Raw genomic sequence first — 27,680 nt, forward strand, 5'->3', positions numbered from 1 at the left:
TATAAGACAAGCCTCTGGGGCAACAATCAACTCCTATGCATATTCACCATCAAACCCACATGCCAAGCCAGAGTCTGTGAGGAATACACAGCCCTACAGGTCAGTACCACGGAATCATTAAACCAGGGAGGAAATTATAAACACCAGTAATCAAATTAAACAAAAATAACCTTATTCATTCATTAATCAAACATTTGAGTGTGAGTTCAGTTTTCTCTAACCATAATGTACATCAGAATTTCTTTTCCTAATCAGTACCCTGTCATGCAATGACTGCCCATTATCAAACTCCCTAAACATGGTTGCTAGGTAGTTAGAATTCAGTGAGTCTGGACTTGGCTATCTTACTGTATGTTTACTTGGTGTATCAACTAAGATGCTCTTGGTTGTAAATAACAGAACAACTTTGCCTCTTTTCTGATCAGGTGGTTTGTTTTCTTATTGTTGAGATATACTTAGTGACACTTTTTTTTTTTAATTTTTATTTATTTATTTTTGGCTGCGTTGGGTCTTCGTTGCTGCACATGGGCTTTCTCTAGTTGCGGCAAGCGAGGGCCACTCTTTGTTGCAGTGCGTGGGCTTCTCATTGCTGTGGCTTCTCCTGTTGCAGAGCATGGGCTCTAGGCGTGCGGACTTCAGTAGTTGTGGCACGTGGGCTCAGCAGTTGTGGCTCACGGGCTCTAGAGCGCAGGCTCAGTAGTTGTGGCGCAGGAGCCCAGTTGCTCCGCGGCATGTGGGATCCTCCCGGACCAGGGCTCGAACCCGTGTCCCCTGCATTGGCAGGCAGATTCTTAACCACTGCGCCACCAAGGAAGCCCCCTTAGTGACACTTTTAAACTGCCAAATCAACCAACCCTGAAGCCTGCTCTGACTTAAACATAAGGTAGTGTATCGATTTCCCATTGCTGCTGTAACTAATTACCACAAACTTAGAGGCTTAAAACAACACAAATTTATTATCTTACAGTTCTGGAGATCAGAAGTCTGAAATGGGTCTTACAAAACTAAAATCAAGGTGTTGGCAGAGCTGCATTTCTTGTGGAGGATCTAGGGCAAAATCCATTCCTTCCTTTTTTCAGCTTCTAGAGGCAGCCCTCATTCCTTGGCTCATGGTCCCACATCACTCTGACCTTTGCTTCCATTGTTACATCTCCTTCTCTGGCTCTGACCTTGCTGCCTCCCTCTCATAAGGACCCTTGTGATTACATTGGGCTCACCCTGATAATCCGTGATAATCTTCCCATTTTAAGATCCTTAACTTAATCACATCTGCAAAGTACCTTTTGCCATGTAAGGGAACATATTCACAGATTTCAGGGATTGGAGCATGGATATCTTTGATGGGCCATTATTCTGTCTACCACAGGTAGTTTCCTAGATTACATAACTGGGAGTACAAAGTCAGAGCAGGCTTCAGAGTTGGTTGATTCAGCAGTTTAAAAGTGTCATGAAGTACAACTCAATAATAAAAAACCAAACACCTGATTAAGGCAAAGGACTTGGATAGACATTTATCCAAAGAAGATATATAAATGGCCAATAAGCACATGAAAAAGTGCTCAACATCACTAGTCATTAGGGAAATGTAAATCAAAACCACAGTGAGATACCATTCCACATCCATTAGGATGACTATTATTAAAAAGAAAAAATAGCAACAGTAACAAAACACAAAATGACCAGCATTGGCAAGGATGTGGAGAAACTGGAAACATTGTGCATTGCTGGTGGGAACATAAAATGTTGCCGTTGCTGTGGAAAACAGTATAGCAGCACCTCAAAAAATTAAACGTAGAATGATCCAGTAATTCCACTTCTGGGTGTATACCCAAAAGAATTGAAAGCAAGGACTTAAACAGATATGTGTACACTTGTGTTCATAAGTACATTATTCACAATAGCCAGAAAGTGGAAACAACCCAACTGTCCATAGACAGATGAATGGATAAACAAAATGTGGTACCTACATACAATGGAATATTCTGCATTAAAAGAAAAAGGAAATTTTTACACATGCTACGACATGGATGAACCTTGAGGACATTATGCTAAGTGAATAAGCCAGTCACAAAAGGACAAATAGTTATGATTCCTCTTATATGATGTCTCTAGAGTAGTCAAATTCACAGAGACAGAAAGTAGAACGGTGGCTGCCAGGGGCTGGAGGGAGGGAAAATTGGGGAGGCAGTTTTTAATGGGTACAGATTTTCAGTTGAGGAAGATGTGAGAGTTGTGGAGATGGATGGTGGTGATGATTGTACAATAATATGAATGTACTTAATGCCACTGAACTGTACACTTAAAAATGGTTAAGATGGTAAATTTTATGTTCTGAGTATTTTACCACAATTTTTTTAAAAAATGTCACCAAAGACCCAGATTCTTTCCATCGCTGTACTCTATTACCCAGAGATCAGCCGCTATCTAAGGCTAGATTCTCCTCACAGTCATGAGAAATTTGTCAACAGCAATCAGAGCCACATGTTTGTTTTTATTCACAACTAAGGGAAGACTCTATCTCTTAAAAGCAAGGATAAAGTTTTCCAAAAGACTCCAATAAACCTTTACCTGAATTTCAGGCAGCTTGTGTGTCTGAACCATAACTGGCAAAGGGGATGGGTTTATCCTCAGACCAATCAGACTTACCCCTTGAGCTGAGGTCAATTTCCCAACTTGCCTGGCTGCAATTCAATGGAAAAGGGATAGAATGAGTCACGAGGAGTCAACCAAAATGATTACTCTTGCCGCTTTACAACTTTTGTAACAACCTCAACGCAAGTGCACAGACTTGCGTGCAAAACCTCTTGGCAAACTTCAAGCCATCTTTCCAACTCCTTCCCAGTTGTCCCCTTCCAGTGCCAGCAACACTCCCCTGCATCTCAGTTCTAATGCCTTCCCATCCCTACAGCAACAGGAGAGGTCATGTCTATGGGGGACAGGGAAGTAGATGGGGAAGGCATCAGAAAAGAGGCCACATTTACATTTGTGTCATTATCACCTGGAAGTGCCTCAAAATTAGGGATTCCTGGATCCAACCCAAGAAGTGCTGAATCAGAACCTTAAATAAAAATTAAATTAAAATTGTTATTTCTCTTTCATGGTTTTGCATTTTAAGAGGTGCTCTAGGTAATTCTGATGCTGGTCCATGGAATATACTTTGAGAAGCACTCGTCCTATCTTGGGTAAGAACTGTCCTAGGTGCTATGGATACAGTAACAAAGATGATCCGGGTCATACTCTGGAGGTGTTCACAGTCTATTTGGGAGAACAGATACTCAAATAATTATGACAAGACCTGGTAGGTGCTATAGTAGAGTCATGAATAGAATTTTCTGAGGCTGATACTGCCTAAGGGAGTCAGGAAAAGATTCACAGAATATTTGGCTATAGTGAGATAGCATTACAGGGTGTACGTACAGTGGGGAGAGAGGGAGAGGAAACAAAGTAACAATTTTAATAATTCAGGCTACCAGGAAGACTCAGTGAGTCCCAGATTTGGGTGATCGTGAGAAGACAGACATGCATTTGTGATTCCCTCATGGGATCTGAGTTCCCCACTTCTCACAGCTTTCACATTTTATTGTATTGCTCTGAATGTGATTCTAGTGTTTAATGATACATATTTTTCACATACATATTTATGTACAAGGTTGTATAAACAAAACCTTGTATAAGGGGCTTCCTTGGTGGCGCAGTGGTTGAGAATCTGCCTGCCAATGCGGGGGACACGGGTTCAAGCCCTGGTCTGGGAAGATCCCACGTGCCGCGGAGCAGCTGGGCCCGTGAGCCACAATTACTGAGCCTGCGCATCTGGAGCCTGTGCTCCGCAACGGGAGAGGCCGCGATAGTGAGAGGCCCGCGCACCGCGATGAAGAGTGGCCCCCACTCGCAGCAACTAGAGAAAGCCCTCGCACAGAAACGAAGACCCAACACAGCCATAAATAAATAAACAAATACTTTTAAAAAAAGAAACCTTGTATAATATACTTTGGGATGGTTTAGTACATTTTCAAGTGTAGTTTTCACTATATGTAGTTAAACCTTATATTGCTGCCCTTAAACTGAATCCCACATCCCTATGCCTACTCTATCCTGGCACCTTAAACAACTATTCTAGAAGAGGAGTGGCAGTTATCCAGATGGAAAAGTAGGAAGAGCGATTCCAGGCAGAGGGACCAAATTGTCAGATCATGGAGCTACTAAAGAACATGACACATTTGGAAAACAGCCAATCAGAAGGTCGGCAGGGCTCTTCAGCGGGAAGTAGCAGATGTGATCAGGCAGGTCAGGTGGGGACAGATTATTAAAGACAAAGCTAAGAATTTGGCCCTTAAATGGAACAAAACTGGAAACCACTGAAGGAGCTTAAATAAGTGAATGACAAGATCGGATACGTGCTCTAGAGAGATCATTTATTGGCCAGGTGGTGATTACTCTAAAGCAGCAGAGACAGGGTCTCTCAGAGGTCCAGGGATCTTCAGTCCAGTTCCATTTTACTGAGGCTCTTGGTATAATAAAGACAACAGATATGACAGAAGTCACCAAAAGTGTCTACTATTCTAAATGATTATGTTGAACAAATTAACACTTTTAACACACACACACACACACACACACACACACACACACACACACACTGGATTGCAATTCTGTTATCTCATTTGGAGATGTTGTAAATCTAAGTTGGACACCTAGGCCACAACCTGGTTTTATTTCCAGACTCCACTACTTTTGAAAACTTTGAACAAGCAATTTCCTCTCTCTGACTTGGTTTTTTGACTATGGGAATACTAACTACTTTGTAAGGACTGGCTGAAAGAATATGTGTACAGGGTCTGGCATACTTGGGAGCTCAGCAAGTGTTTGTTAATATTTCTTCACAGTCTTTAAATATAACGAGCCTGTACCCATGTGCATTCATACAGGTGCCCCCATGTACATAAACATGTGCACTCAGATTCTGATATGCTGCCCTGGGGCCAAGGTTGGAAGGGGGATACGTCCATCAGACCCTCCAGTGCCTCTTCCTGCTTCTATGTTGAGCCCCCATCACTGAAGAGAGAGTATAGCCTCTATCTCAGGTACTTACTCAGTAGAGCCCCCTGCCTGCACATTCACCTCTGTGGCTGAGTTATGCCATCACCCTATTCCTTCTCCCAAGAGTGTTTATGTGGCAATCTTAGCTCTGATTGTAGAATTAAAGAATGCCCTTTTTCATGTTAAAGGGATTTCAGGTATCCATTAGTCTTTACCAGAAATCCCTCAGAAGTAAGGGGGACTTTCTCACTTCTCCTGACGTTACACCTAGGAGGGCTCTTATCCTCAAGTGCTTTTGGGGTACTTGCCCTTTTCCCCTGCTCAAAGATCAGCACTCCCTTTGGGCTCAGTGTTTTTGTCTGGGGCATAGAGACCCGTAACTCACAGTAACAATTCCCTAGCTGAACAACAGCAATAACTCACAGTGCTGCAACAGGCTTCCTGGGTTCCTGTTAACTTTTCAGAGTCAAGTCATTGAGTGCATAAGACTTGGCACTCAGAAGCTCCGCATCACAATCAGGGTGATTTCACAACACAGCATCAGCTAAATGGGTCCCTGGGCCTGAGCCAACCTCCCAGGGCTACAGCTCCAAGATTCACCATTTGCAGGATCTGTCACTCAGAAGTCCTTGGGGATGGTATATTTTAAGAGCTAGTAAAGCACTACTCTGAAAAGAAACTTTGGAAAATTATTCACTGCACTATGGCAAAAAAAATCTCCATTTATCATCATTACATGCTGATAATAGATAATACTTGATTGTGCCCTGATTATATCCAAGCCTCCTACCAGTGGACATGGCAGAAGATAGGGATGAAAATATAAATGGCTCCCAGCTCCCATTCACTTCTAATTGTCCATTCTTCCTTTAAAAAGATGCTGCCATCATTCTTTATATCCTGTTCAAACATGAAATGATAGGATTTTGTTGGCTGAAATAGATTGCATGAGGCCATTTCATCTATCCCCTTACCTTTAAATAAATCTAGACTTAAAATCACCCCGCATAGCTGAGTATCTAATCATTTCTTGCTTCAGGGTTTAACAATTTGTACTACCAATAGTGTTTGCAATATCTCTATCCTAAATCCCTCCAGTTGCAACTTAATCTTCTGTTCTTTAGTCTTCAGTCTTCCCATTGAATATCTTCCAGTTGCTAACTGGTCATATTCCATCACTGTGGATTTTCTCCCCCACGGTGCTTGTTCATTTAAACATCCCTAACAAGCTCTATGCTCCAGCCCTTTAATTTACTCTGATAATCTTCATAAAAGCCTCTCCAAATCATCTTTGTCTCTTATGGATTGAGTGAATATGACCAACAACAAAAAAGAAAGAAAATTCAGAAAAGATGAGAAGAGGTGAGTCTAAAGGGCGCTTCTCCCCATTTCTGTTATTTATATCACTGATGTTCAAATGATATTTAGTGCTATTTTTATAGAATACATGTCCACAGTAGAAAACTTAAAAGCAACATAGAAGAATTAAAAATAAGGGGAAAAGATCTCCTGTAATCTGACCACCTAGCCCTAAGAGTTAAGATTTCCTTTGTGTGTGGGTTTGCGTGTGTGTTTCCTCAAATTGGGATCATGCTATATTTGTTGCTTTGTGTCTTGCTTTGTTAAGGTTGTATTTCATGGGAATTTTCCATGTCGTTATCCACTCTTCCAAAATATGACTTTTTAATAGCAGCATAATTCTCCACCTTATGGATGTACCTTGGCTCACTTAATGATTCCCCTACCACTGGGCATTTAAATGGTTTCTAATTTCTCACCATTTATACATAATGCTATATCAATGTCCTTATACATAAATCTCTGACCACATTCCTGATCTTTTTAAAAAGCAGTATTGTGTGTGAGTGTGTGTGTGTGTGTGTGTGTGTCTAAATATATTTGATTTCCTGATATCTATAATCTGTCTTTCAGATGAGATCTCTGGATAATTTTCTATCAAATTCATATGTAGACTCTGAATAACAAATGAGTAATCCATGACTTTCAATTCTTAAATAGCTTCCCCACAACTATAGGATAAAGCTCTAATTCTTTTTTTTTTTAAGTTTTTGGCCGCACCCCATGGCATGTGGGATCTTAGTTCCCCGACCAGGGATCGAACCCACACCTCCTGCATTGGAAGGCAAAGTCTTAACCACTGGACCACCGGGGAAGTCCCAAGCTCTAATTCTTTAGCAGACCTTCTAAGCCCCATCTTTCGACTCCATGCCTGGAACTGTATACTTTAGCAATTCAGACTGCTTCTAGTTACTTGCACACTTCATGGTGCTTAATACCGTTGACTACATTGTTCGCTCTGCCTAGAAGGCTTCTCTCATCTTTTTCCCCTCCCTAATCCTAAGCATGCCTTCAAGGTTAGTTCATGTGTCATCTCCTTCAGGCAATCTTTCTTGAATCCCCAGGTTGGGCTAAGTGCACCTCCAATGTGTACCTGTGTCACCTAATGTGTGTTTCTAACATATTATATTAAAATCTGGTTTTATTTCTACTTGTGCCACTACACATTAAGCATCCTGAGGACAGGGATAATGTTTAGTTCATCCCTCAATGTGTAGTAGAGTAGCTAACATACGGTAGGTGTACTGTTGAACAGAACTGAGTACCTTTTTGTGCTCATACCTGTAACTGATGCTGGTAATTCAGTAAGAATTATTGAATGAAGTATCAAGATCATAATCTAGTAGAAGAGATTGGTTACAGGATATGTAGTTACATAATAACTATAATTCAGTGCTGCAAATTACTCTGGATTGATGGAGGAAGGAGCAATTGATTCTGCTTGGAGCTGGGCTGTGGTCTGGTCCATACGTTTCTTGTTTACTGCCTCTAAAGCACAGGAATCTCAAAAAGTCCCAATGATTCTTATCAGTTGCTATCTGTCTTCTTAAATACGATAGCATTGTAATTTTAGTGTGATTTCTACTGTTGCCCTTGAATTTTCATACCTATAGCCAACCCAATCTGGCACTATTTTGCCTCCCCCGAAATGTCTTTTGGAATGTGGAACTAGCAGAAGAAAATGCAAACCAGATACAGGTATCTCTAGACAGAATGAGTCACTTTAATGTTTCTGAGAAATACTGTACATCCTGTATTTCTCTTCTGACTCACCTCCATCAGAAGGAGAACGGCTACTGTACAAGAGTAAGGCCCTGGTTCAGCCGCATGGGGACGGACTAATGTTGCTTCCTTCTCCAGCATTAGTGTGATTCCCATCACCAGTTAATTGTCAATTAGCTCCTCAGGTGGCACAAAACCTAAGGTTCAGGAGGAAGGGCATGGAGAGACCAGAGGCACTTGCCAGGTGGCTAACTGACAAGGCAGGACTATAGAAAACTGTGGGTTGCCAGTAAGAGGACACTACAAAGGCATTTCCTTCATCAGGGTACAGAGGAGTCCTGAATGGGCACTAAATGCCCAGTATGTTCCCAGGCCTGCAGAACGGCAGCTAAACCAAAGCAGCCCTCTATCCACTGACTTCTCCTAGGAGAAGGCAGTAGCTAGAGGCCCAGGGTAAGAGAGGCGATCACTGACCCACAGGCCTCCTGTTTTAAGTGAATTGGCACGATCCCTTCAAGAGCTGTGGATGACCAGGGCCCTTAATCAAGAGCAGATAGACTAGCAGCCAACCATCTGATTAAACTGATACTGGAGCCTCCACATGGAGAACAGATTTTTTTTCCTCTATGCTTTAAATACCATCGAGCTTTCTAGAATGGCTGAATGCAGTGGAACAGGATTTTAAAACTATGACTTTAATACAGGCAGTCCCCAGCATACAAATGAAATGTATTCCACAGGTTTAATGGCTTGGAACTTAAAACAACATTTTCTCCTATAGAATTAATGTTATACATTAATTCTCAGGTTCTCCTCCATCCCATTAAGAAACCTATTAATCCCCCAGTGTGCCTGAATTGTAATACTATAGTAGTAGTTGGAACGCTATATTCATATTCTATATTAGTTGCTGGGGCCATGTAACATAGAAGTAAAGAAGACAAGAAAGAGGAAGAGAATTCTACACCCCTTGCTCCTCTCTTGGGAATAGTCCTGGCCTGCTTGAGGCAAATTTTGAAACATGCCAAATTGTTTCTGAAAAACACCCACCTTCTATTTGTCACCTTTCCCAGGCAGGGCTCCAGTGCCTTTTAGGCTTTGTTAAGCCCCCAACTCGACAGCTCCCTAAACTGCTTTAGCATCTCCAGTCCCCTCCATGACTTCCAAATCTCTTATTCTCCCTCACTCTCCATAAAATTACTATTTCCTCACAGAAGTCCAAAATTTAGCTCATCCACCCCTGTGCCAAACCTGTTCTGCTACCTGACCTTCCGGGCTCTGTCAACAGCAATAAAATTCCTACTCGGCTAAGTTCAAAAGCACAGAGTCCTCTTTGACACCTTTTTTTCCTCATCAGTCAAACAAACATCTTGTTGATTCCACTTCTGGAAGGTCTTTGGTTATCACCATGTTTGTTTGAGATCTCATCAGTGTAGTTGACAGCTGTAGTTTTGGAATCAGTTTATGTGATCTCTCACTTGAACTGTACAGAGGCAGCCTCCTGACTGCTTTCATTACCTAGCTCCTCCCTCTTCCCTTTTCTGATGGATGAACCTTCCTAAAGCATAGCTTTAATCACCTCCTCTATCCTTCCGCCCAAATCTACCAATGGTTCTCCTAACACCTCATAGCTACTTACTACATTTAGTTTTCACAACCAAGATGAGGTAGATATCCTTATTCCAATTTTGAAAATAAGGAAAAATAATTTACTGAAAGTCACCAGCCTGATCAGTGATGCAGCCAAGATTTGAACTCAGGTTTGTGTCCAAAGACCATGGTCTTTTCACTCCACACCACATCCTAGCGTAGCCCAACTACCTTATGTTGGCAATCAAGGTCTTCCATGATCTGGCTCCATTTTATTTCTCATCCTCTCTCACACCACTTCTCTTTCTATCCACTCTATTCCCAGCTAACCAGACTACTTGCTTTTTCCCAAACCTGCCCTGGATTCTACTACCTTTGTCTATGCTGGATGGTGAGTCTTTTCCTTGTAAAGGCCCAACTCAACTGCTACTTCCTCAACAGAAGCCTTCCCTTCTACTACCCGCTTCACCTACAAACACACTCGAACACTAGCCAAAAGTTCTCTCCGTTTTCTGAGTTACCGCAACACTAATTGTGGCCTGTATTGTAGTTATTTGAATGGGGGTTATCATCCCAACTACTACTTTAAATCCTTGAGGACAGGTACCCAAACTTCCTATCCTCAGTCCTAGTAAGTGGAGGTGTCCATAGTAGGGATTCAGTTAATGTTTAAGGAATGAATTATTAGTAGAAATGAAGATTGCAAGGTAAAACAAAGCTGAATGTTATGATGAGGCGTTTCTATTTGATGAGAAAGCCCCCAGAGGATTTTGATCAGAGGAAGGCCATAACAAAAGTTGTCTTTTTTGAGTGACCAATGAAGATTCAAAGTATAGGTTAGAGGAGAACAGTGCTGAATTAAAGTCTCAGCTCTGTTATGCATTAGCTCTGTGACTTTGGACAAGTCACTTCCTTAATAACAGCTTTATTAAGGTATAATTTATGTACCACAAAAATCACCCTTTTAAAGTGTAAAATTCAGTGTTTTAAACTATATTCACAGTGTCATGCAACCATCACCACTATCTAATTTCAGAGTATTTTCATTACCCTGAAAAGAAACTCCATACTCGTTAGCAGTCACTCCGCCTTTTCCCACAAACCTGCCAGCCCTTGGCAACCACAAATCTACTCTTTGTGTCTGTGAATTTGCCTGTTCTGGACATTTCATATAAATGGAATCATATAATACACATTCCTTTGTGACTGGCTTCTTTCACTTAGCGTAGTGTTTTCAAGGTTTGTCCACGTTGTAGCATCTATCTGTATTTCATACTTTTTTATTGCTGAATAATATTCCATTGAATGAAGTGGATATACTCATCTTGCTTACCCATTCATCAGTGGATGGACATTTGGATTTTTCCCATTTTTTGACTAGTATGAATAATGCTATGAACATTCATGTACAATTATTTTTGTGATCATATGTTTTCAAATCTCCTGAAAAAAAAAAGGAGTGGAATTGTTGGGTCATATGTTTACCTTTTTGAGGAACTGATGGACTGCTTTACAGTTCCCACCAGCAATGTGTAAGGGTTCAAATTTCTCCAAGTCCTCACCAATACTTGTTATTTTCTATTTTTGTTTTTGTTTTTGAATTATAGTTACTCTAGTCGGTGTGAAATGGTATCTTGTGGCTTTGGTTTGCATTTCCCTAATGACTAATATTGTTGAGCACCTTTTCATGTGCTTATTGACTATTTGTATAACTTCTTTGGTCAAATGTCTATTCAGATTCTTTGCCCATTTAAAAATTAGATGATTTGTCTTTTTATTGTTAAATTGTAATTATTCTTTATATATTCTGGATACAAGTCCCATATCAGATATATGATTTGCAAATATTCTCTCCCATCCTGTGGGTTGTCTTTTCACTTTCTTCATGGGGTCCTTTGAAGAACAAATGTTTTTTTAATTTTAGTGACATCCAACTTAGCTATTTTTTCTTTGGTTTCTTGTGCTTTTGGTGTCATATCTAAAAATTTTCTAATCCAAGGTTACGAAGGTTAGCATCTCTGTTTTCTTCTAAGAGTTTTATAGTTTTAGCCCTTACATTTAGGTCTGTGAACAATTTTGAGTTAATTTTTATATGGTGAGAGGTGGGGGTCCAACTTTGTAGTTAGTTTTGAAATAAGAAGTATGAGTCCTCCGGGCTTCCCTGATGGCGCAGTGGTTGAGAATCTGCCTGCTAATGCAGGGGACACGGGTTTGAGCCCTGCTCTGGGAAGATCCCACATGCCACGTAGTGGCTGGGCCCGTGAGCCACAACTACTGAGCCTGCGCGTCTGGAGCCTGTGCCCCGCAACGGGAGGGGCCGCGATAGTGAAAGGCCCGCGCACCGCGATGAAGAGCGGTCCCCGCACCGCGATGAAGAGTGACCCCCGCTTGCCGCAACTGGAGAAAGCCCTCGCACGAACCGGAGACCCAACACAGCCAAAAATAAAAAAAAAAAAAAAAAAAAAGAAGTATGAGTCCTCCAACTTTGTTATTCTCTTTCAAGACTATTTTGGCTATTCTGGTTTCCTTGCATTTCCTTATGAATTTTATGATCAGCTTCTTAACTTCTACAAAAAAAGAAAAAAAGAAAGGCAGCTAGGATTTTGATAGGGTTTATGTTAAGTCTGTAGATCAATTTGGGGAGTACTGCCATCTTAACCATATTAAGTTTTCTAATCCATGGATGTGGGATGCTGGGGCAGGTCATTTAACCTCCCTGAGCTTCATCTGCCTTATGTCTCAAATGGGAGTTATAATAGCCATTCTATCTATCTCACAGGGTTGTAGTGAAGATTGCATGAGAAAATTCTTCTTAAAGGGATTATTTATGACAGCATTATAGGAGCCACTATAGCCTCTTGAGGTGATACCGTGAGGAGCATGAAACACATCAGTTTATGTTCATCTTAAAACCAGTTTAATTTCTTTACAGCCACATTTTCTTTTGCTAAAGTGCTTATTATGTGGCTGGTGTCATAGTAGTAGGCTCCATGGTGCAGTATTAAAAAGTGCAGGCTCTAGAGCCAGACTATCTGCTTTCAATTCCCAGCTCTATCACCCCATTTGACCTTAGGTAAATTACTTGCCTCTCAGTCATTCAGTTTTCTCATTTGTAAAATGAGGATAATAATAGTACCTAGTTCATAGCGTTCTTGTAAAGACTGAATAAATTAATGCATATAAAGTGCTTGGAAATGTGCCTGACACAGAGCATTCAATAAATGTCGACCGTCATTACAGCATCACATAGGAGTACTTTAGGGCCCTACATCCAGTGGCATTTATAATCAAATACATATTGACATTGCCTTCAGACCCTTGGTTTGCATGATTTGAGTAAGTCAAGCATTTACTTGGAGCTGGAGTGAGTATCCCCTATGAACCAGACTGGAATGGAAATTCTCACATAATAATCTGGAGAGGATATATGAATAAATCATTGCTTTTAAAATTGACACTGTGAAAAGTAAGGCCCTTCTTAGTTAAACAGAAAACATGTAGATCGCTTGGGATAATGGTTTCGTGGGAAACCAGTGCAATGACATTGCGTCATTTTTTTCCCCTTAGGAGTCTATTTCTTTCTGCTCCTAGGTTTAGCTTATTATTGAGGGAAACAACTAGGGGAGAGAGGCAGAGCTGTATATGCACACCCGTGCTGTGCCTGTCTCCAGTCCTCTCAGACATAGTCTGATTCCTGATGGCATCTGGTTCTAGGGAGATTGCTTTGGGTTGATTGCTAGTAAAGCACTGCCTGCTGCCAGTTTTCTAGAAGCTAGAGCTCAGGGAAATCATTACTGAAACTGCTGCAGTTAGAAGCAGACTGGGAATCACGGCATCCAACCTCATAATGACAGCCTGGAAAAGAAACAGCAATTTCTCTTGGAACCAAAGGATCAAGAGCCTTGTAGGGGCCCTCAACAGGCCATCCTAGTTCATTCCCTAGCCCCTAGGAAGACCTCTAGGGAAACCATTTAGGAAAAACTGCTGTGTAGCCCCCACCCCTGCACTCTCTGCTACGTAGTCCATTTCTTAACTCAGGGGATGTGGACTTTAGGACACTTGAGCATTTAAATGGAGTTTAAGGGATAAAGCCCTAAATGGGAAATCTTCCCTCCTCAAATCGCTCATTCCCCAGCATGGAAAACCTAAGAAACAAAAGGGCACGGGAGAGGGCTTCCCTGGTGGCGCAGTGGTTGAGAATCCACCTGCCAATGCAGGGGACACGGGTTCGAGCCCTAGTCCGGGAGATCCCACCTGCCGCAGAGCAACTAAGCCTGTACGCCACAACTACTGAGCGCACGTGCCACAACTACTGAAGCCCCCGTGCCTAGAGCCCATGCTCCGCAACAAGAGAAGCCACCACAATGAGAAGCCCGTGCACCGCAACAAAGAGTAGCCCCCGCTCGCCGCAACTAGAGAAAAGCCTGAGCGCAGCAACGAAGACCCAACGCAGCCAAAAATAAATTAAAAAAAAAAAAAGGCCACGGGAGAAAAAGCCAAACAGCAACAGATCCCTTGTGCCAGCAAAGTGTTGCTAAGCAGAGTAACCTGGGTATTGGATGTAGGCCCAGCCATGGAAGCAGAAGAGTGGGTAAAAGTCCAAGGCAATGAAAACTAGCGGAAGCCTTGTAGTCCAAACTTAGAGGAAGGCTCTGATGCTTTTATGAATATTTGAGACATTCTGATGAAAATGATTTCCTCTGTTTGCTGCCGACAATAATTAAAAATAATTTATGGAGCCAAAGGCTAGTAAGTACTGGTGAAAGTTTAATGTGAACCTGAAAAGAAGTGTATTCGTTTCTTTTGAAACCTAGGATTGTACACTCAACCCCCTTGTTCTCCTCTCCCAAATTCTCTTCTCTGGTTGGCCACTGTTTCATCCCTCTCCACCAAAAAGTTCTTCCATCCCCCATGTTTACAAACTAGGCTCCCATTCTCCCTGCTTATCATTAAAATTCCTGGTCTTTATAGTGCAGATCCAACACTGGTGTAAAGCAACCTGATTGCATTAATTCAAGCTAAGGTAGGCATGACTGAAAGCTCTTGAATGATCTCAGGACTCTGCATTTTAAAAGAAGAACAGATTCATTTAAATTAATTTCTGATCCAGGAAAAACTTAAAACTAAGTGATGTGATGAATTTTTTTGGAAGGAAGGTTTGGGAAAAGAGGGGAGCTTCTTGGTGCCCTTCAGATCATACACTACTTTGCCCTTACTGCTTTGGCTACATACTAAGTGTAAAGTCATCCATGACAGGGAATATTGTCACAGCTTCAAAAGCCCACCTACTCAGAAGCATAAGGCCTTGGGACTTCCCTGGTGGCGCAGTGTTTAAGAATCCGCCTGCCAATGCAGGGGACACAGGTTCGAGCCGCGGTCTGCGAAGATCCCACATGCCATGGAGCAACTAAGCCCGTGTGCCACAACTACTGAGCCTGCGCTCTAGAGCCCGCAAGCCACAACTACTGAGCCCACATGCCACAACTACTGAAGGCAGCGCACCTAGAACCCGTGCTCCACAACAAGAGAAGCCACTGCAATGAGAAGCCCGCGCACCGCAACAAAGAGTAGGCCCCGCTCACCACAACTAGAGATAGCCCACACGCAGCAACGAAGACCCAACGCAGCCAAAAATAAATAAATTAATTAATTAATTAAAAAAAAGGAAGCATAAGGCCTTGAAGCATTAGATTTTAAATGAAAGTGAGAATCAGAGCTTTGGAAGTTGTCTATTGAGTCTCTGTAAAACTTCCCAGTTGATATCTCCTCTGAGGAAGCCTCTTCTCTCTGTGTTACACCTACAGAGCAGTCTGACCAAGACTAATGATTGCTCTGTCTTGGTGTTTCTTTGCCGAGAGGACAGTAGGTAAGAGATTAATGAGAAGATAAGCATTAAGATGGAGTTTAAAATTTGGGATGCTCTAAACAAATTAATGGAGAAAGAGAGAGAGGCCCTTGATATAGGTCAGCCTCAGCCAACTGAGTAGACGGTGTCTTTCTTGCCCTGTCAATTTCACAGTTGGTGAAATTCAGCATTGGGTCAACACACACAGCTGTGAGATGGACATGCCTTGATCCACAAGCAAACCCACTGCAGACAACAGATTCTGCAGTGATAGATTCTGCAGTGAAGTTCCACCTGGCTGGCGTGTAACTGATTTGCAGATGCGTGGCTCTGCTGGAGCTTTTGGAAACATACTCCTTATTCTAAGCTTTTTCCCTTAGGGTTTCCATCCCATCATCCTCGGCACCATTCTCCTCCCTCCCCTCCACAAAGACACACTATGCAGTTTGCAGGGGTGGTAACTATACCTACTGTTAAGTATCACCATCACTCTGAATGACAGAACAGCCAAACAAGACCCAAGAGAAAGGGAAAGTTAATGAGCTGAAAGATTGCAAAACTTCCAAAGCAGGCTACCTGAAAACATTGAAAAGGTCTTTAATGCTGATGGATTTAGCTGTTTAATATCTTTAACAGAAGCAGTTATGTCTATTGTTTATTAATAATTGCTATTTTTGGGCTTCCCTGGTGGCGCAGTGGTTGGGAGTCTGCCTGCTAATGCGGGGGGCGTGGGTTCGAGCCCTGGTCTGGGAAGATCCCACATGCCGCGGAGCGGCTGGGCTCGTGAGCCACAACTGCTGAGCCTGCGTGTCTGGAGCCTGTGCTCCGCAACAAGAGAGGCTGCGATAGTGAGAGGCCCGCGCACCGCGATGAAGAGTGGCCCCCGCTTGCCACAGCTGGAGAAAGCCCTCGCACAGAAATGAAGACCCAACACAACCATAAATAAATAAATTTAAAAAAAATAAAAAATAAAAAAAAGGCAGAAAAAAAATTTAAAAAAAAGATTCTCTTTAAAAATAATAATAATAATAATTGCTATTTTTATCTCTTCATTGACACCGATCCTGTTCTTTAACCTGCCCAGAATACCTACCCAAGTGGTTCTCAATCATGATTGTGAATCAGAATTACTAAAGGGATGTTTTCTAAAAATCTAGATGGCCCAGTCCCACCCCAGAGCTACTGAATAAGAGTCTCTGGAAATGTGGCATAAGTATTCACATTTAAAAAAAAAAGGTTTCCAGGTGCTTTTTGAGGCATAGCCAAGGTTGCAGACCACTGCGTTAGCCTCATCTGGACTAATTCTATCTTTACAACAACTCTATTGGGGTTTGTATTATACCCCCATTTTATAGATTAGGAAACTGAAGCTTATAAAAGTACAGTGATTGGCCAAGCTCACACAGCTAGAGATGTGTGGAGCTAAGATTCAAAGCCAGGCCCGTGGCTCCAAAGGACGTGCTCTTCAGTTCATCACATTAATGAGCTATGCATAATTTTTCTCAGGACTCTGATATAGACCTCTTGTAAACTAGATGTCTTGACTGTATTTAGAGTAGCTAGTTGCTCCACAGAACTCTTTCTCCAAGCAAACTTTTGTTCAGAATTCCAATATATAAAACAAATATCAGTAGAACCCGGTAGAGCAAGAAAAAAGAACCACCTCCTCTATCTCTTTGGACCCTGAAGCAGCTGCATAGCACAATTTGAAAAACACAGTTCTAGTCAACTCCCCGAATCTACTGATGAGGAAATTAAGGTCCAGGGAAGTAAATCAACTTGCCCAAAGTCACACAGCATGTGGTAAATCAAGATCTAAAATTCAAGTTTCCTAATTTGAAGTTTAATGCTCTAACACACTTGACATGATAAAGATGGAAAAGAGCACCAAGTCCAGAAAGTTCTGGAGAAAACCCCAGGTATAGGAGAGAGTAAAAATATTTACAGTTAATATGTCTCGAGTACTTACTATATGCCAAGAACTCTTACTGCTTTACTTATGGGTATACTCTGACTGTTTCAGAGTACCTTCACCTGAATTAAATCTGCTTCATTTACATGTCTCTGAGTGTCTTTTGAACACATCCACCATCTTTTCCTCTCCACTCCCACTATTAGTGCCTTAATTCGGGACCACATTACCTCTCTTTTAAAAAAAATAATGGCTTTACTGAGATAAAATTCACCCATTTAAATAGTACACAGAGACTTCCCTGGCGATCCAGTGGTTAAGACTCTGCGTTTCCACTGTGGGAGGCATGGGTTCAATCTCTGGTCAGAGAACTAAGATCTCACAGGCCATGCGGTAAGGCCAAAAAAACAATTTTTTAAAAAACAAATAGTACACAATACAATGGTTTTTAGTATATTCATAGAGTTCTACAACCATCCTCACAATTTAATTTTAGAATGTTTTCATCACCCCCAAAAGAAACCCCATACCCATTAGCAGTCACTCCCCATTCTCCCCTCCCCAAAGACCTGGCTACCACTAATCTACTTTCTGCCTTTATGAATTTGCCCATTCTGGACATTTCATGTAAATGGCATCATATAATATGTGGTCTTTTATGACTGACTTCTTAGCATACTTTTTTCAATGCTCATCCATGTTGTAGCATGAATTAGTGCTTCATTCTTTTTTATGACTGAATAGTATGCCATTGTATGGATATACCACATTTTGTTTATCCATTCATCAGTTGATGGACTCCTTATTGTCTCTTATTTGAATCACTGAAATAGCATTCTGACTGATGTTCTTACCTCCATCTTTCTCTTCACTCTTCCCAGTGCCATTAGAAATATTTTGTAAAAGTGCCTATTTGCCATCACTACTTCAGTGGTTCCCCATTCTAAGTAGGGAATCACAAATTTAACCTCCACTAGTGGCAAGGCAGGTCATGCAGAAGTGTGAAACTGTAAAATACCAAGACAATTTTGAGTGGGGGGTTCAGTAGTCAGCTGAAGGGTGCAAGCCCTGCTTAGAGACATTCAATGGCTTCTATGTGTCAGGCAGTTAAGTATCCTGATTGTGATTTGTTTCTATGATCTAGTAGTATAAAATTTCTCCAGAACTGGCCAACTCAAGGGACTTAAGATTTGATGCCAAAAGCTACGATTTGCTACAAAGGATAAGTTTTTATACAAGGTGAATTGCATTAGACACAGCCAAAAGGTTTGGTTATTTTGGTAGCAAGCTAGAAATACTGCTCCCAGTCCTTTCTGCAACAGCATTCATCCAATCAACCAGTTTGGATTGATCACCTACTATGTTCCAGGCACTGGATTAATAATTGCAGCTACCACACAGAAAAAGGTATTCATGTCTCATGGAGGAGGCAAACATATATACTACTAAATACATTACAGTGTGTTGAGTGATGTAACCAAAGTATGAACAAAGTGATTTGGTGAAGAGGTTTGTAAACTGCTCGCCACCAGTTTTTGTGAATAAAGTTTTATTGGCACATTGTCACACTCTTTCATTTACTTATTGTTTATGAATAGTTTTGTGCTATAATGGCAGATTTGCTGCAATAGAGACCATGATCTTCAAAGCCAAAAATATTTCCTACCTGGCCCTTTACAGAAAAAGTTTGCCAGTTCCTGTCTTACAGAAGCAAAGTCTTTTTGGGTAACCTGAAAAAGCATCAAAGATGTCATTTAAGCTGGAATTTTTAGAATTAGTCTTACATATTCAGGTGGACAAGAGAGGAAAGGAGATTATAGTGAGAAAGATCATAGGCAGAAGTTGAGCAGAGATATGGAGGTATAAAAAAGCAAGGCCCTTACTAAAATCCACTGAATTATACACTTCAAATGGGTGAATTATATATATAGTGTATGAATTATATGTGAGTAAAGTTATTTTTTTAAAGTTACCTTCTTGCGAGCTGGTCCAGTGTGTCTCAATGGAGCACTCCATTGAGTGGGACAATTCTATGCTGTACAAGTTGTTTAACCTCTCCAGTTCCCACCCATAAATGCCAGTTGAGTCCTCCATGCTCTGACAACCAAAATCAATACAATACTTTTCCAAATACCCCCTAAGAAGGTGGTAACAGGCTCACTGAGAGCCACTAATAGTCCAGTGTGGCTTGAGTACAGGGTATATGGAAGAAGCAGCAGGAAGCGGCAGGCTAGGAAGTTTAAATGTTATCCAGCAGTCAGGCCTCCTCCACATCTATAGTTCATGGACTAAGATCTTTGCGATTGGGAAGAGCTGCTCTCCCCTCTAAAGGAGGTCTTTCTGCAATATCCCAAGGTCAGTCTAAGGCGGAAAGGCCAGAAAAAGTAGATGGCTTTCGTAATTCCATCCCTCGCAATTCCCCATCCAGCTGAATGCTGACCATCCTACCAAGATGTGGTCAGTTGAAGTGAACAAGTCTGCTGCAATCATATAGACACAGCTGAAATACGCAGCTCCATATTGAACAAACTGGGCCATTAAGCACACATTACTAGCTGAGAACCTGCCCTTTTAAAATGCTGTTGGCATGCTGATAAGACATTTTAAATACTCAATAAATAAAAGGCACCTTAAGAATGGTATGAATGTATTTATATGTTCCAAAGCCCCACAAAGTGAGCAAGATTTATTTTCATCATTGCTCTTAATCCTTGCAACTCCTTCCTTTTCCACGTTTATTCAACAGGAATTTGAGAGAAGGCACGAAGAGGCATTCTCAGAAGGGAGTGGGTTAAGAGTATTCAAATAATAGCATTTCAACATGCTAAGGGTATTGGGAGGTAGAAATAAAGATCTCTCTTCTCCCCAGCTCTCAAGGTCAGTCAATTCTAAGCAGCAGTAACGTTTCCTGGGCCTTGATGAGAAAGGAATATGGGGATTTTGAACAAAATGACAGCCACACTGTTACATTGGTTGGGTCGTGTGTCTGAGAGCACTCAAGGACAAAGTTCCTTTCCCCAGCATACTGGAGAGGGAGGGTTAGCTGCTTCAGTTTTCAAGACCCTTTCCTGAATATGTTGCAGATTAGACTCCAATCAGCCTACCTTCTCTTTGTGCCTCCATCTCATTCACAAATTAAAACAACATTTTATGGGGTCCAGTTTACTTAAAATTGTTGTAATTATTGCTTCATTGATTGCAAACCAGGAACCACCCACTTCTCTTAAATACAGACAGCTGGGCCATCTGTTCCCTATGAATCATGTAAACAGAGAAGACTTGAGAGAAGGATTTAAACACTTTCCAACCTGGTTCTGCCTTATTTCAAAAATGCAATGAACTGTCCAGACTTAACAGATGCAATGCTTAATATCTGACCTGCCAACTTGATCATCTTGTATAACATAGGAAGTTCTGGTTAGAACATAAGTTCAAAGCCTCCAACCTAGTCACATTTGTCCTTTGCATTGAATTAAGGTATTTTTTTATTATATAAGAAATATATAAACATGAAATAAAAATTCAAGCAGTTCAGAATGGTACAAAATAAAAAGTAAAATGTCCCCTGCCTGCCCCTTGCTCCAAGACACATTCCTTCAGACCTTTGACTTTTCTGTGTTTGGGACTTTTGAGGTTAGTTCCATTAATCTAGTTCTTGGTTTCTTAACTGTAATCTGTATCTTTTGAGGCTACCCATGAGGAAAGATGATGAATTTGGCTCCTTTGTCTTCTCTCAAGACAAGATGCAGCCGAGACCCTAATTCATTAATTCTACCTCCCCTTCTCTCTCCCTTGAAATTGTTGTTATAGTCTTTAGTTTTAGCTTTTTCATAAGTGAACTTTAAAATTCAAATAATATACTTAAGCCTTGATTTCTTAATCTGTCCACTTGGTTTTTATTTTATAATTATACTTTAATGCAATCAAACTTAATATTTTCCTTTTCATGGTGTAAACCTTTTGTCCTGTTGAAGAAATCCTTCCCTGCTACAAGGTCACAAAAACATTCTCCTGTATTTTATTCTAAAGTTTTGTCTTTTGTAAGCCCCTAAACCATCTGGAATTGATTGTTGTATATAGTGTGAAGTAGGGATCCAAGTTCATTTTTTCCATATGGGTAATTATTTATTTCAGCGTTATTTATTAAATAGTCCAAGCTTGCCCCACTGTTCTGTAATGCTGTTGTACTTCTGTTATACATCAGGTGTTCTATAACACTTTCAATATAAGTGTTGGTCTGTGTCTGAGATCTCTAGTCTATCCCACTGGTCCATTTGCTTAAAATGAATTGCATGCCTTGGAGTCCATGCCTTGGAGTTGCATGCCTTAGTTTCCTCAGCTTTAAACTGAGGATAGCAATATTTTGCCTTAACTACCTCAGAAAGTTGTTGGGAAATCAAATGGAATAATGCATGTAAACATGCTTTGACAAATGTAAATTATGGAATCAAAACATACTAGCATCACTTAGTTAAACCCTTCATATTTATTGAAGTGCAAACTGGGGTTTAGAACAGACAAACGATTCGCGCATATAGAAGGTATCATTATTATGCTCCTACAGTATGCTTCCTAATGCCTCAGCACACAGCAAAGGGCATTGTATCTAATCCCACTAAAATATCAAATCAAGTACTTAATCTACTAGGAGTGTCTGTTGTACACTCTTCATGTTTTCCCAAAAATGTGATGTAATATCTGAAGTTTGACATATTACTTCCATAGGAGCCTGCGCCTTATGGCCAATTTCAAGGTTGAATGGTGCAAATGCAATTTTGCATAGGCCACCTCTGATTCAGCAGCAGAGATCGGTGTATATCACAGCCACTTAACAAATGGCATCTATCCAGTTGGTACCTGTCACACAGCTATTATGTGTTAAAATATAAGGCACAGTTAGGCAATTTATATCTATGCTTTATGTAAAACAAGAACATCTATTTATAGAAACTGGCCCATCTGCAAATTGGGAAACACACCTGAACAAGAAAACAAAAGTTTGATTTCAACATTAAATGGCAATGAATATAATTAAAAACTTTCATTTTCATTGAGTTAGAAAAAATGTGTCATAAAGGCTGCACTTGGGCAGATAGTCTACAAACAGGGAATAATTTTAGGATATGATAAATTTGGGATATAAAGGCACTGTTTTTCATTTTTATTGTGAAATGCATTATTCACACCAAAGAGATTAAACATGCCTACAGTTTAAGGATTAATAATAAAAAAACAAAGCAACCACTCCTGTATCTACCACGCAGGTTAAAATATAGTAAATTACCAATACCTTAGAAGCCCTTGGTGTACCTTCTATAGTACCTCTCCACCCTCAGGGGTGACCACAATCCTGGATCTTATGTTAATTATTTCCTTGCTATTGTTTATAATTTTGACAACTATGTATGCTTCTCTTAAAAAATGCATTGCTTAATTTTGCCTTGTTTTGAAATTTATGTCATTCTTGTCATTTTCTCCTTCATCAGCACTGGAACCTAATTGACTGAGTCTTAGATACATCTTTAACTTAAATAAATTCAACTGTATGATAGGAAAAGAAAAGAAGGAAAAAGAAAGAACTAGCGGAAATAAATAGGGAAAGAAGAATGATCATTTAAATAGCATTAGTAATTCTGTCCCCCATCTAGAGTTGTCAAAATATAGGACACCAAGTTAAATTTGAATTTCAGATAAAAAAACAAAATTTGTAGTATCATTATTACATAGAACATAATTATACCAAAATATATATTGGTTCTTTATCTAATATTCAAATTTAACTTGGCTTCTATTTGTTGTTATTTGCTAATTCTGGCAACATATCCCACCGCATTCAATGAGCCTGCATCCAGAGTGAATGGGATATGGAAAATGTGACTCTCTTGTTTCTTTTTAAATATCATGTGACTTCTATAGTGTGATAATTTCACAGCATTATGTGTAAATCCAGTGCTCAACCATAGGAATAGTAATGTGTTCCAGTGCTGGAGGCAAAATTGTCTTGTTGAAAGATATGTTGGTCTCTAACACAGTGCCTTCCCAGGTTGTTTTTTTTAAGGTGATTTGGATTATAGAAAATTGTATCAGGAAGTGCATTCAGCTACCAATAACAGAGACTTAACTATAGCATTTTAAAAACCAAGAAATTACCCACTCATATGAAAGTAGTCTAGAGACAGGCAGTGCAGGGATGATATAATGGCCTTAAGTGTCAGCAGGGACTCAGGCTCCTATTTCTGCTCTACCATCCTTAGTGCTGCTTCCATCCTTAAGGTTACTTCAAGGTTCAAAATGGCTACTAGAGCTCCAGCCATCAAGTTCACATCCCAGGCAGGAAATATGAGAGGTAGTGAGGGCAATATGGGACTCACCAGCAGTCTGTCCAATCTTAAATTGCTTTCCTACAAGTCCCTCCTAATAAGGTCCACTTTAGGTCTCATTAACCGTCCCTAGCTGAAATGGAAGCTGAGAAATGTAATTTCTGATGAGCATATTACTATCCAGGAAAAATCTCTGTCACTAAGGAGGAAGAAGAAAGTAGATATTGGGTAGGCAATTAATAGTGTCACAGTGAATTTTGCCTTATCTACTGAATCAAGAATCCAACTCCTGAGTAAGGTAGAACTCCACTGTGACGATTTTCATGTGAAATTGTCAAAACTCTCATTCATTACTTTTTTGATCATAAAGAATCAGTCAAATTATATTACCATGTTCAAAAAACAATGTATAAATCTGTCTATAAATTTAACATACATTTAACCCGGACTACTACTACACTGCTGTAAGTAGGTAGCCCCTTCATTCAAATACTCACTTCACAAGTAATACTCTGTAATACTTAGGTATTAATGCTTGGCACTAATGAATGCAGTCAATCTTCCTAAAGAACACTTTAGCTTTATTGACAAATCTAACATTGATTTTTATACCAGGAATCCATATTTAAAGGCTCTTTCAAATAACCCAAGTTCAGGAAACATCATCGTTTCCTAAAGTCTTTGGAGGGCAATCAGAGATACACTATTGGGCCATGCTTCTGGTCTGACATGGGTGTGTGTTGGATGCTACACTTATCCCCTTTGATGCACCAGCAAATCATCATACACATTTTGTGATTTTCCAGAATCCTTGTTTCTCCTCTGGGCCACCATTTGATCTTTTTACCTTCACTTGAAAGGTGTAGGAGGATGCAGTATAAACAAAAGACAAATGCATTTTTCTTTTAAGAAGTTACAGCAAGAGTCAAGTAAGGAGTTTGAAATAATGAGACCAAATTTAATTTTATAGCTATTTAAATATTCAATTTACTAGCGATTCCCTACATAATCAAGAGTTTATTCTATGGCAAAACTGTACTATGCTCCATAGGATGCCTGCTGGCTCCCTAATCCTCAACTCTTCCAAGTACAAGGGCCAGTCCTGGGAACAGAATATATCTTAGTCAGCTCAGGCTGCTATAACAAAATATGACTTTTCATTGTATCCTCACATGGTGGAGAGCAGAGACAGGAAGGAAACTCTCATGTTTCTTCTTATAAGGTCACTCACTAATCCCATTCATGAGGGCGGCACCCTCATGACCTAATTATCTTCCAAAGGCCCCACCTCCAAAAACCATCACACTGGGGGATTAGGATTTCAACATATGAATTTTGAGGGGACACAAACATTCGGTCCATAACAGAAGGGCTGTCAACTACTCCATCACCTTCTCCCCGCTTAGCCTCCAAAACAAAGTCCAGGAATAGAGTGGTGAGTGTCACTGAGGTTCAGTGCTCAGCCCCTACTTCTGGACTCAGACTCACCAGCCTCCACAGGTGGCTGGACGCACCATGTGCTTGGACCACACAGCTATATAACTCACTACTGTCAAGGGGAAGAAAAATTAAAAATGGCATTTGCTTCCACATATTGTGTCTTTGATCACGGGATTCCCTCAGCCTGCAATATCCTTCCTTGCATCTTCTTTATCAAATCTCAACTCATTTTTCAAGGCCCAGGTCAAGGGCTAACTCTTCTGTGAAGCTTTCCCTAGTGTCCTCAGGCAGAACTAACTTAACCTTCCTCCATCCTTTCAAGTCGCTTTACTTAGCACTGGTAAGTCTGTCTAGCACGCACTCCATTCCGCTTTGTATTAAATATACTGACATGTTTGTCTCTTCGACTAGATTGCAAACAACTTGAGGTCCAGGAGCAGATGTTAGTTAACCTTTGTTCATGACATGGGATCTCTCAGTCCCTATGGCTTTTGGTTCAGAGTGGTCCTCATCCCATGATATTATTTGGGGAAAAGGTAAATAGTCATTCTTTTTTATTCACCACTGATAAAGTATGCATTGCAATGAAGTCACAAAGTCCTCCCAAGACATAATCCCCTGTGAACCAGTGTTACATTTAACAAAAGACCATCGTAAACTCCATCCTGAGGAATGTTTATATTGCAAGAACAGCAAGCCCTCCTTAAGACATACCCCTAGAATCCAACCTGCAGAAAGTATTAGGGAAAGTCTCCACTGTACTCTTTGGAAAACAGGAGCCAACAACCAGTAAAAGCTATGTCTATGTCTATTACCTATGCCTCGACATCTGTTCTTACTGTCTCCATAGAAAGGAATTATTTTTAATGTACGAAGCATAACTTTACCCACCTTATCAGCCAGTTTCACAATAAACTGGTGTCTAGCCTCAATCCCAGAGGTGAAGTTAGATAAGTAGCCACATATTTCCAACACACAGCTGTTGGGAGGAGCGCGAGGCTGATCTGGCTCTTATTCTGGTCTCGTAGGACCCAAGGGAGGAACAATCTACTCAATCATCAGTTGGGTTTCCTTCTTTCATTATTGCAGACACATCTGCGCAAATACCAAACCTCTAAAATCAGCACCTTGGATCACAGTTTAGTCTACCGTCTGGGCCCCGTTGGGACTCCGGGAACATACGTTTCAAAATGAATAACAGGGTATTCACCACTGCAGTCCTTTTGGCTGGATAGGGCAAGAGATTGGCCAGGGAGATGCAGTCATAAGAAAAATGCTCAGCAGTCTCTCTGCTTCTTCTGCCAGGCTACCAGACAGACCTCTGAATCCCCAGAGTGATTTGTACTCCGTGACACTGTGTTCTGAGAATAAAAATTGTTTAAATGTGGTAGGGTAGAAAGATCAGGGGATTTGAAATTTGCTAATTCCTGGCTCCATCATTTATGAGCTATGTGAACTTGGGATAAATCAATTAAACTTCTTGAAGTATATACCTATTTTTTTAAATGTAAAATGAAGTTAATGCCTACCACATAGGATTGGTGTAATGCATAACTGAGATAATGCAGAGCTCAGCACACAGGAAGCATTCATTTAATATTGTCTGTAATCTGTGAGTTGTCAAGAAAAGCTGCAGGGTAACAGGCAGTCCCTTCTGTTGGACATTTGGTATGTGCACAATATTTTTGGGCTTTTGCATGTACTAATAGCTCACGTTTTTCTCACAGTAACTATGGAATACTAAATAGGACCTGTCATGTTGACTTCCTCCCAAAAAGCCCCACAGTCTTCGTTCAACCTCAGTCTGAAATCTGAAATTCCCTTTAGTTCCAGCTTACAGTTCAGCTAAATTGCAAAGCCTCAAGGACAGCTAAACGTTTATGCAGCATTTAAAAAGGTCCTGAAAGCTGGTTTTGATAAAGAAAAAGAAATAGAAAAAAAACAGTGATGAAGATGGGCCATAGAAGATGGCAAACACCAAAGGGTAGGGATGGGTAAAGCCAGAAAAAGGAATGCTCTTAATATAATGTGTGGCCTACATCAAGACTCTTGGAGAAAAATAATAATTATTGAATACTAACTATGTACCAGGCATTGTTCTAAGCCCTTTACATGGAATGTTTTATGTAATACCTGCAATAACCCTCTGAGGTTGTTACATTACTCTTCCCATTTTGCAGATGAAAATACTGAGGGTCTAAGAGGTTAAGTAATTTTACAAGGTTATTTACTGGCAGAGCCAGGATTTGGGTGCAGTCTGGCTAGATCTTGAGTTGAGCCTATGATTTTAAGCATCATACATGATAGCAGCTGACATTTGGTAAATGTTGATGGTAAAATGTGTGAGATATAGTTCTAAGCACTGCACATGAATTATAATAATCCTCCAACAACCCTTGGGAGCCAACGTCATTGTTAACTCCATTTGACAGAATAAGAGACTGTGGTTTCAGAA

At 40.6% G+C, this 27,680-nt stretch overlaps 1 protein-coding gene and 1 long non-coding RNA gene across 4 annotated transcripts in view; one reads left to right on the forward strand and one right to left on the reverse strand.

The window, feature by feature from the left end:
- The window catches only part of DCX (doublecortin), a 365,391-nt gene that overhangs the window by 171,242 nt on the left and 166,469 nt on the right, over positions 1 to 27,680 (reverse strand). The window contains exon 2 of one of the 3 annotated variants that reach the window (XM_082377384.1): positions 2,647 to 2,681. The exons of the other annotated variants lie outside the window; for them this stretch is intronic. The gene's annotated coding sequence lies outside the window, so the exon portion shown is untranslated. The remainder of the gene's footprint in view (positions 1 to 2,646; positions 2,682 to 27,680) is intronic. 3 annotated transcript variants of the gene reach the window in all.
- Positions 15,042 to 27,680, forward strand: part of LOC309620848 — a 144,508-nt gene continuing 131,869 nt past the window's right edge. Inside the window, exon 1 of the long non-coding RNA XR_014239696.1 lies at positions 15,042 to 16,429. This is a non-coding gene — a long non-coding RNA (uncharacterized lncRNA). The remainder of the gene's footprint in view (positions 16,430 to 27,680) is intronic.

The sequence above is a fragment of the Balaenoptera borealis genome, assembly GCF_965194805.1.
Source record: "Balaenoptera borealis genome assembly, chromosome: X".
Classification (NCBI taxonomy): Eukaryota; Metazoa; Chordata; class Mammalia; order Artiodactyla; family Balaenopteridae; genus Balaenoptera; species Balaenoptera borealis.